Raw genomic sequence first — 11458 nt, 5'->3', positions numbered from 1 at the left:
AACTTTTTGATTTCCTAAGTTCTCCCCTCCAACCTCAGATTTTCTCCCCCCCCCCCCCCCCCGCCCCCGGTCCTGGAATCCACCCTCCCTCATTGGGCTTTCTCAAGCAAGAGTTTCAAATCTGACATTTCTAGCATCAGCCTGTTGCCATAGAAACCATGATAGTGTCAGAAAAATGATGGTGGTTTCACCAGCTGGGGACAGGCTACAGACCAGGTGCAGTGATGTGGGCGGGTGTGTTTGGTGGGGAGGAGAAACTAAGTTACACCTTCTAGTCCCAGTCCTCAGATAGTAGTTGTCAGTCAGCTGCCTCCACGCTGCTTTCTACAAAGCAGCTTGCGGAGGGTGTGTGTGTGTGTGTGTGTATAAATGACATGTTTGTGCATTAAAAAGCCACAAGGGAGTGATAAGCCTCAGAACTGTAGTTGAGTGATGACTGGTGGTTAATACTGTGAGTGGTCTAGGGAGGAGGTAAGAGCATGTTACCACACTGTAAATGACCAACCTCCCATAAAACAACCTGGCATACAGAGGAATTAATAAGACCAGGAACAAAAAGCTAATGCCAGTCAGTCTTCCACACTGAGGGGCCATATCAGGGGTTAGATATCAATCTTAGTTATATGGCAACAATTCAGCCTGCATCATCTTACAATCTCCAATATGCTTTCACTGTAGTACAGTTTCTAAATGCTAGTATGCGTAATTAGAAACGGGCCACAATTAAAGCCCCACATTCAAATACCCCTTGAATGTAAGGAAAGATTTGATCTGGATTCAAACCAGGGGGCTCAGGGCCATCTCCTATACATCATATACATGATTTTTATTGCACTAATCTGGGATGGATGTGCCTTCACTACTCATGAGTAATACAAGCGACTTTCCTATGGATAACAGACATGATTTTTTAAGGTTTAATCTCAGGACCTGTTAAGGCTACAGAAAGCTTTTTCATTGAAGGGGGTATTTTCTGCTCAACAGTGGGATAAACCACAGGGCTGCTGGACTTCTGGCTAGGCCTTTTAAGTCAGTGGTTTTCAACCAGGGGTATGTTACCCCTGGGGATACTCAAGGGTCTTCCAGGATCTACATCAACTCATCTAGATATTTGCCTAGTTTTACAACAGGCTACATAAAAAGCACTAACAAAGTCAGTGCAAATTAAAATTTCATACAGATGACTTGTTTATACTGATCCGTATATGATGCACTGCAGTACAAGTACCGTATTTATATTCCAATCAATTTATTTTGTATGGTAAAAATGAGCACGCTATTACTGAAAAATTGCTGTGACACTTTTTTTTTGTAAGCAAGTAGCATAAGTCAGGTGAAAAGTGGAGCTATGCAAGACAAATCAGACTCCAGAAAGGGTACAGTAGACTGGAAAGGTTGAGAGCATCTGATGGGATGATGCAAAATCAGCATGGACACTTAAGTGAAATCAATTTGTTTTGGTGGAGTCCTGTGGCTTTGAGGCCTAAAAGGGCAACCAGGCTTGACCCTTGTAACATTTTGGTTAAACTTTTACTCCATCAGCCCAATTTTTTGGGCCAGAACACACCCTTGGCCACACATGGGAAAGTGATGATTTAATGTTTATGAAGTGGCAAGCCTTTGTAAATATCACTAGAGCTCTTTCTGTTTAGAGGTAGAAAAATGGGAGACTGATGCATTTAAAGATAGTGAACCTGAGAATACCTTTTAGAATATTGTAGTGTCACTTAAGCAACTGTCCTCAGTATTGGTCATGACCCCAGGGTAGAGCAGAATTTTTTTCTAGCCTTCCTTCATAACCAGAAAGCTTTCTGAATGTTGCAAGCCAGTGATAATTAGCTTTGTCTATAGCTATATCTGGATATATAAGTTAAAACTTCATAAGAATGCATCAATTATACTTAATGTGAAATTATCAATATGTATATGCAGTGAATAGACTTACCACATGGCTCAATGAACTGAGCCCTCTGCACCAGTGGCATGTGGTGTTTTTTTTTGTTTTTTTTCTTTTAAATTGAAACACTACAAAGTACTCTAGGAAATGGGGCATAAAGGATTCTGGGATATAAATTCAAGAACGAAAACTGGATTGTTTTCAGGTCACAGAAGGCGAAAGCAAATGAGGTTTGAGGCTACCAACTGTAAAATGAGTTCAACCTTTTTCAATAATGATACAAACAGCTACAATACTGTTAATACCCTATTTCACACTTTTTCTATGGAATTTTTTACAAGGTTATTGTGACAGGACTCGCCATTCTGGAATCATCCTCTCATGACAAAACCTGCTACTGCAGCAATGGCACCCCATTCCACCTTCAAGCCTTAGTGGTCGGGAAGGGTGACTTGGTCTTCCAGCCATGTTGCTCATTAGGTATGCTAGAAGGTGGTAGAACTAATGTTTGACATCATTGTTTTTGGATGAGTTAAAGATAACAAACACAAGATCTTCCAGCCCACCTGGGCTTTTCTTAGGTTTCTCTCTCCCAAAGTCCAAAACAAGGAAACAAACCTTTTCTGGGCTCAGTTGTCTGCAGAATTCTTCCCCATTTTCTACAGAGCCCTGCCTCCCAGGCTACTGACCCTCAAGGCTTCTTCCTTGGCATCCTTCCCCTAGACTGTGTCTCTGCCTTTCTCCTCTTCTCTCCTTTCAAGGCCAGTCAGTTCTCCCAGCCTTTTAAGGACATCACTCAGCTCCTTCCCAGCTGCACCCAATTATTGACCCAGACCATCTAATCCTGAGCTGGTCAGGATCAGTTTGGGAGGGTGGGCGTGTGGCTGATCTATCACAGGTGAGGTTGAGCCCAACTCTCCTTAAAGATACCTGTGATGGGTATCTTGCCCTGCTATTCCTTTGAATTTGACCCTATGTATTCCCTAAAATGAGAAGACAAACTGTTGGACAATATTAGATTCTTCTGCAGAACTGAAAGGACCCTCTCAGTGAATTTTTATGGATTACAGTCCTGGCCCTTTTAAAATTCTTATTATCCTGTAAGAAATGTGTGGTGTACTTAATAGAAATCTCCTGCAGGACAGGTGATATGTTAAGATTCCAGGAATGTACTCTAGGAACACACAGCAGGGCTAGCTGGGAAACAAATGAAAGAGGAACACATCCCATGCCCTTTCAGTGCTCTTAAAGGAGAAGAGCATGTGCAGTGAAAATTCCATTATTTTCTTCCCTCCCTAGTGCCCTGGGGAACACTGTTGCTTAGAGCATTCTGCTAATGACACCTGAGTCATCTAATTACCACTCAGTATATCTGGAGAGAAGTACATTTTAAATGCATTTTTGCATGAGGGAACCTTGTATCCCACCTGTCTTTCTCTATCATCATCTGTTAGCAACTCTGGAGACTTACAGTCCATGTATGAGTTCCCAGTCCAAGCCTGATGGATCAAGAGAGGCAGTTATCCCTGTGCTGTTTGGCATGGCAGTCCAATCAATTATTAAAGTGATGCTCCAGATTCTAGAGCTACTTTGAAACTGGCAATGCACTTTGACTCATCAGATCTACAGTAGTTCCTTGCTGATGGATTGCTGCAATGGGCTCGGTGCTAAAAGGTACCATTTTTATTAGTGGAAGAAATGGAAGGGAATTGAGTGTCTTATGAAAATAAGACTTAGAAATTGGAGCCACGGAATTGGCAGACTGCATCTTGTATACTTTATATAACAGTTAAAACACTCGACTGTAGCAAGGGGCATTCAGGCAATCTTTCTGAAAAGCAAGTTGCTGTGGCAGAGCATGTATAGTGTATGTGATTGCATGTGCATGTATATTGTCAGGCGTGATTGAGCATTAACAATGTGTCATGGTGTGTGTCAGCATGAGTAAGATGTGGCAAAAGGTGTACACTGATTAAACTGTATGAAATGTCTGACAGCATGTGTTATGTGACCGCATGTGTGTATGTGGCAGAGCACGTGCAACCTGTGACACAGCATGGTCAGCAAAGCTGATATAAGATGCAAAGTGATTGTTCAGGATAGGACACAGATGCCTTTTCTATCTTTGGAAGGCTTGTCACATCATTGCAGGTGGCAATTATCAGCCATGTAGCAGCGTGGGTGCTGTGTTTAATTATAGCTCATATTTAAGGACACTAATAAAACTGACAGCTTTTTAACTCATATTGGGGAAACTTAACACCTTTTTGGGGAAAAAAATCAAAAGTTGAAAAGTATTTCACGCTAAGTGTAAGAATCAGAAGGAAACTTCCTGGCTCCCCTCATAAGAAAGCTGAAACCCTTGGAAGATAAAATCCCTGAGCCAGGACACATCCCCCAGCTGCTGCAACAAGGAAAATGGATTTGAAATACCCAGCTTGGAGCTAAGGGAGCAAGACTACAAACGGGCAAGCAAGCAAGAACATTGAGATCAAATAGCTTCCCCTCCAGAGGGGGGCGGGGAAATGACTCCCTGAAGCTGGGGCTTTGGCCATCTTTTCCCGTAAGTGCCTGGACAGACTGTTGGGGATTTTTATTCTGTGGGGAAATTCCTTCCCATGGCTTTTTTAAAATTTGAATTTGTCTCTCTCAAAACCCTTTCACAGCCTGAAATTGATGTCAGCTAGAGATCTACAGATAGATAGGATATTCCCCCTATGTCCCTTCCACTTCTGCAGTGTTCTTGGCCCTATCTTGTTCCCCAGCCCTAACCCCATTCCTCTAGTTGCTTTCACGTTCCTTCCCTCCTCTTTCTCTTCTCTTCCTCCTCCCCCCCCAGCTGTTTGGAGGGAGACCCAAGGCAATACATGCCTGGGCCATGGCCCCATAGGAGGGCTCCCCCCTGCAGCAAGAATGCCAGGAGGGGGAGTAGTTTGGGTAGTTCTATGCACCAGCAATTTTGCACCTCCGAAGGCCCCTGGCAACAAGCATGAAAATTAGGGCAACCTCACTACAGCACTGTCTCTGCAAAGTTCTCTGTGCTTTTTCTAAGGAGATGGGAGTGTGCATTGGCTTTGCTAATAATAGGAATGATGATGCATTCATTTTCTCTGCTGCTTTCCTCCCATAAGGGATTTTTTGCAGCCAATTATAAAGCGATGACGTGTGCAAATGACCATGTAGCTGTACTGGGGAGCATGAGCTCAGGAAAGACTCTGTGAGGAGTGAAAGGAGCAAAGGATCCATGGGAGCATGGGTGGTACATGGAGGGCATAGGGGAGAAAGGATTTTAGATGAGAGTGCAAGTTGTGAGGGAAACAGTGTGTTCTGGTGTTGAATGCTGGCTGAAATCATAGCTAGGAGGCTGCATGGAAAGCAGGGTATAAGGGGAGAGGAGAGGTGACCTCAGAAGTGAGGAGAAGCACCTTGCGTTTTATTTTTCTAAAGCTTCCTGGAGAGATGACCATCCCTAGTTTATACAGATCCTCTAGTGCTTACCTGACAATAACAGGGCTCCATGCTAGCTGTTTCACTGGGGCTCAAGCAGCACAAAGTAAGTTTGACGTGATGCCCACCAGATTGTGTCTTAAGAGGAGCTTCCTCTTACAAAGTACGTCAAAGAATGAAGACCCATCACCCTCCTTGTTAGGATTTAACTAGCAGCTTCTTCCAGTGTGCTCTTAAGAAAGGCACAAACCACTCCAGTTCTCTCCCTGTGAGTCACCCATTGTACACAGTAGTGCCTACACCAGCGCTTCTCAAACTGTGGGTCAGGTCCCCAAAGTGGGTCACAATCCTGTTTAACGGGGTTGCCAGGGCTGTTGTCAGACTTGCTAGGGTCTGGGGCCAAAGCCTGAGGCCCACTTCCCAGGGCTGAAGCTGAAGGCCATGCCCCACCACCTACCAGAGCCCAAGGCCTTCCACCCTGGGTGGTGGGGCTCAGGCTACAGACCCCCGCACCCAGAGTTGAAGACCCTTGAGCTGCGGCCCGGTGTGGCAGGGCTCCGGCTTCAGCTGTGTGCCCTCCTCCTGGGGTCATATAGTAATTTTTGTTGTCAAAGCGGGTTGTGGTACAATGAAGTTTTGAGAACCCTGGCCTATACCACTGTAGGGAATGACATTCTGGCAGGGCCTGAAGAAGAGCTCTGTGTAGCTGGAAAGTTTGCCTCCTTCACCAACAGAAGTTGGTCCAATAAAAGACATTACCTCACCCACCTTGACTCTCGGGCATGAGAGATTCTTGACAGTATCGTGGGCTCCTTCCTCCATTCAAAGGCCTGTTGTCACTGTGGGAGAAGAATGCCATGTGCCCCGCCTGTGTTACAGGAGAGAAATGCTGTTGTCTCCAGTTCTCACTGTATGTGAATTGCAGACTGATCCTGTACTACCACTGCAGTCACACTATAGAGTCCTGTAATGTTTGAGAATTATTTTCCCCACCCCTAAAGGTTGGTCCTGTTCAAATTGGATCTGATTTTATTTCTCTGGATCTCTAGGACTAGGGTGATTAGCTGTCCTGATTTTATAGGGACAGTCCCGATTTTGGGGTCTTTTTTTCTTATATAGGCTCCTATTACTCCCCCACCCCCTGTCCTGATTTTTCACACTTGCTGTTTGGTCACCCTATCTGGGACATCCTCACCTGCAGAGACAGCTTGGAAAGAGTGGCCCCTCTTAGCAAGGGTATGCAGTTCAGAAAGCATGAATCCCAGGAACAGCTACGCAATTGTCCACAGTGCGTTGTTCCATGTGCTGCAACTGGGCGACAAGGCACACCTGTGAGGGTGCATAGTAAGTGATACCCTGGCTTGGTCTGCTGAAGGCAGAGCAATCAATAGACAGGAGGGAAATCTGAGCTCAGATCTCAGTCCCATCCACTGCAACATATTTAAGTTGCTACTTAAGGTTTTTCCTAAAAAAGGTGCTGCTCTACCCCAGGATAACTAATGCAGATTGGCTATCCCATTGTAACTCTTAGTGGTGACAAGGCCCTGTAGTTTCACTGCTATGTAAACTAGGCAGAAGTAGAGTGCTGAGTTCACCTCACTACCTTCTGGTAAAAACAACCCAGGTCTTGTTTCCATTAGGATTTTAAGGTGGAATCGCCATCCCACTGTAAAACCAACCCCCCCTCCCCAACAAACCTTTTTTGCAGGAAAGACACAGCCAAAGAAACCAGGGAGAGGGGTTAGTTCAAATCAGAGTGGGGATTTGGGGCTGACTGTTTCTCTGGCATCTCCAGTGGATTGCCGTGCCAGAGAGATGGTGGTTAGGGCATTAGCTTGGGGTTTAGGAGACCCAGATCCACTTCCTGTGAGAGTGTGGGAAAGGCATGTAATTTCTTTGCCTCAGTTCCCTGTGTGTAAAATGATAGCACTTCCCTGTCTCCTAGGGGTGCTATGAGGATAAATACACTAATGACTGTGAGGCGCTCAAGTATTATGGGGGGAACATACAAATACATGACACGTTTGCTGTGGCCTATAATCTTTTTAATGATAAGAACAGCCACAGTGGGTCAGGCCAGTGCCCATTTTTCTGACCGGGGCCAATGCCAGGTGCTTCAGAGGGAATGAACAGAGCAGGACCATTATCAAGTGATCTATCTCCTTTCCTCTTTACAATACATCTTGTTATTAGAGCATAATAAACCCTAATCCTGCACCTCTCTTCCAAACTTACCTTTGGTCACCACGTGCTTCCAAGCCCTATCGGTCCTTTTTGAAGCCAGCATAGCCATGCTGATTAGCCTTCAGTGTGTGGAGCAACCTGCCTTAAACATGGCCATTCCCATGGTTGCTGTACACTAGAGAAGGGACAGCCAGAGCCTGGGAAAGGCAGCGGAGGAGCTGGACAAGTGAATTACTGTCTGTGAGGCCTTACAGGAAGAGGCAACAAAAGAGAAGCTGTGGGCTTTAGTCCCATTTATGTGAGCCAGGTATAATACAGGTGCTGTGCACCATATGAGAGAATCTACCTTGCATGTCTTCATTACAGATTGAGGAAATCTCTATATCACCATCCATGTTCTCTCCCCATGAGAGGGAATGCCCTATAATAGCTTTCTTTGTATAGAGATGGTAGGCAGTTGACTTAGGTGTGTTGAGGTTGATGCCTGATGAAGGACCTGGGAGTACCTCTAAGACAGTAAATCACAATAAAAAATAAATGATCACATAGCCTGTAGTTCTGAAATACTAATTCCAACAAGTTTGTGACGGATCTGTCCCTCAATTATCTCATCGATCGGTCTAATCTACCTGTCACCATAGTATCCAGGTACCAGAAGTGTGCCCATTGTGGAATCTTTGAAAGAGAATATTAATGGTTTCCAATCCTGCTGGAAAGGTATAACAAGTGGGGTTCTGCAGGGGTCTGTTTTGGGACCGGCTCTGTTCAATATCTTCATCAGTGACTTAGATATTGGCCTAGGAAGTACGCTTATTAAGTTTGCAGATGATACCAAACTGGTAGGGATTACAACTGCTTTGGAGGATAGGGTCATAACTGAAAATGATCTGGACAAATTGGAGAAATGGTCTGAGGTAAACAGGATTGCATTTGTCTTTGTTAAATGTCAAGTGTTCCTTCCTAAGTGGAGCAATCAATTTCACATATACAGAATGGGAAGAGATGGTCTAGGAAGGAGTATGGCAGAAAGGGATCTAGGGGTTATAGTGGACTACAAGCTAAATATGAGTCAATAGTGTGATGTGTTGCAAAAAAAGCAAACATGAATCTGGGATGCATTAACAAGTGTGGTGTGAGCAAGACACAAAGTCATTCTTCCGCTCTACTCTGCTCTGGTTAGGCCTCAACTGGAGTATTGTGCCCAGTTCTGGGCACTGCATTTCAAGAAAGATGTGGCGAAATTGGAGAGGGTCCAGAGAAGAGCAACAAGAATGATTAAAGGTCTTGAGAACATGACCTATGAAGGAAGACTGAAAGAATTGGGTTGGTTTAGTTTGGAAAAGAGAAGACTGAGAAGGGACATAATAGAAGTTTTCAGGTATCTAAAAGGGTGTTGTAAGGAGGAGGGAGAAAACTTGTTTGCCTTAGAGGCTAAGGCTAGAACAAGAAGCAATGGGCTTAAACTGCAGCAAGGGAAGTTAGGTTGGACATTAGGAAAAAGTTCCTAGCTGTCAGGGTGGCTAAACACTGGAATAAATTGCCTAGTGAGGTTGTGGAATCTCCATCTCTGGAGATACTTAAGAGTAGGTTTTATAAATGTCTCTCCGGGATGGTCTAGACAGTATTTGGTCCTGCTGTGAGGGCAGGGACTGGACTTGATGACCTCTCAAGGTCCCTTCCAGCCCTAGAATCTATGAAGTGTATCAAATGGAAATACCACACTGGAGAAGGGCCATCTCGAGCACTGAGAGAACAGAGTTCAGACTCATGGCCCATTCAGCTCCTGCCCCCTTCGCTGAGACTGTCAACAAGGGGACCAGTTAGTGCTCCTTGGGACAGAGAAACCTGTTCCTTAGGAATCAGACTGAGACTGCCAAGCTCATTTCACAGAGGCCACTGAGCAGCCCTCTGACAACTTGGTGACTGCTAAGTCAGTTCTTCACTGACAACCTAGAAGCTAAAGGATCCATATTCCATTCCCCTGATTCATCCAGTTCCCCAGGTTAAAATGAAAATGAAGCTGATCTACCTACCAATGGCAGCATGATGTTGTTATCCCTCAAAGAAATAAAAGGGTTGTTGTCTGTTCTTCCCTTTTGAGCTATTTGTAGACAGAATGCCATGCTGGCTTTGTACCAGGGAGAAATGGCTTTGCATTTTGGGTATCTTATATTCCTTTTCTGTGTCAGGGAAGTTTTTTACCATGCCACTGAGATGCTTAAGATGGGCTGAGCGAAGATTTAGTGCACGAATGGTAAAGGCAAGTAGAAACGCAAAGCATATGGTCCAGGGTCTAGTGGACTGGCCATAGGGCTAGGAGTTAGTACATCTTCGTTTTAATTTCAGCTCTGGCTCTGACTCATTGTGTGACCTTAAAGCAAGTAACTTTGCTTCTCTATAGTTCAGTTTCCCCATCTGTAAAATGGGATAAGTACTTACCTCCAAAGGGTGCACTGAGGATTAATTAGCTTATATTTGTCAAGTGCTGTATAAAAGCACATAGCATGCAGAAGTTCCCAGGCAGCCTTTTACTAATGGGATGCTCACTGTGTTGGGATTCCCCATGCTGATTTGCCAACACCAGAGCCAGATAAAAATCTTGTTTGGACCAGCCCGGGTATGCCAGGTAGGAGAAATGTCCATACTGGGGACAAGATGGATTAATAATGCTCCTCTAGAGACTGTACTCAAATGCATTTCATGTCATTGTAGCCCTTAGTGGAAATGTTATGAGATACATGGGTAATACTGGGGAGGTGTTACTATGGGGGTCTGGTGGGATAATGGGGCATAGGAAGCTCTGCAGCCTTTTTAATAGTGTTTTGAATGAGCTCTGGGAGATGTGGTGGGCTCATGCAGAGGGAGAGGGGGATTTTGGAACTGACTTGGACATGCTGCTGGGACAAAGGGACATCAAGGCAATGTAGCAGGATCAAGGAGGTCCCAGATGTCCTGGCATTACCTCAGTACTTGAAGGTTTCATTAGGTCAAGGCTGAATGTGCCTTGGAGACTCAATGTCCCTCTCATTCCTAGAATTGTGCCTTCCCAGTAAGGTAATGCCTGGGGGTAGAGGGGGAGGGAGACTGAGTGACTGTTTGGAGTTTAAGGGAGAAGTTTGTCCTGCTGCTGCCTGATTGTGTACCTGTTCTGTGGCTAAACAGAGGACTTCTCATCTCTACATCATTCAGTATACACCTTCCAAGCCTGTGTGGTCTGAGTACAGATTTGGCTTCCAAGACCATCACACATTCAAGCTTCATTCTCCTTCCTAATAGCTTTGCCTCTTCAGTTCCAAAGCTCAGCTGAGTGAGTGCTGGAAGGGGCAATTAGGCTGGGGGAAAGGAATAGAGCAGGCAAGAGGGGTGGCATTAGACTAGGGTGACCATCTTTCCCAAAGGGAAAACAGGACACAGTGTGGGGCTGGCACAAGCGGCTCATCAAAGCATTCCCCCCATCCCTGCATGGGGCTGGTGTCGCTGCTCACTGGAGCCCTGTCTTCCCCTCCCCCATGACTGGGCTGACATTGCCATTTGCCCCCCCTGCTCATTCCTCCATACCCCACTTGAGTGGGGGGAAGTGGGCATTTGTCTCGTTTGCTTAGCACCTTCTCAGATCAGACAGCAAGAGCAATCTTCAATTGGAGTAGCCATTGCAGAGTGTGTGTGTGTGTGTGTGTGTGTGAGAGACTGACGTGCACACACACATTCTCACATCACCTCTGGGAGGTGGAATTTTTTTTCCATTTTTCCAGATAAGAATTGAGGCACAGGACCAAAGCTGTGTTTAGGGGTTGGAGTCTAGGCACACAACTGGCCTGAAGTAACCCTTTACATTCCACCTGCGCACTCAAATATTGTCTTGGCATTTGGTTAGTCCCTGGCATACCTTAGAGCAGCCCCAGGGTAATACTAATGGTGATGTGAGCAAAC

General features: G+C 45.2%; 1 protein-coding gene across 3 annotated transcripts in view; it reads left to right on the top strand.

The window, feature by feature from the left end:
* TP53I11 (tumor protein p53 inducible protein 11) overlaps positions 1–11458 on the top strand; it is a 60768-nt gene that overhangs the window by 13300 nt on the left and 36010 nt on the right. The window contains exon 1 of one of the 3 annotated variants that reach the window (XM_032783430.2): positions 3350–3571. The exons of the other annotated variants lie outside the window; for them this stretch is intronic. The gene's annotated coding sequence lies outside the window, so the exon portion shown is untranslated. Of the gene's footprint in view, positions 1–3349; positions 3572–11458 lie in introns of those variants that run through there. 3 annotated transcript variants of the gene reach the window in all.

The sequence above is a fragment of the Chelonoidis abingdonii genome, chromosome 4, assembly GCF_003597395.2.
Source record: "Chelonoidis abingdonii isolate Lonesome George chromosome 4, CheloAbing_2.0, whole genome shotgun sequence".
Taxonomy (NCBI): domain Eukaryota; kingdom Metazoa; phylum Chordata; order Testudines; family Testudinidae; genus Chelonoidis; species Chelonoidis abingdonii.
Note: the sequence above shows the minus strand (reverse complement) of the source record. Positions and strands in the feature narration are given on the sequence as shown.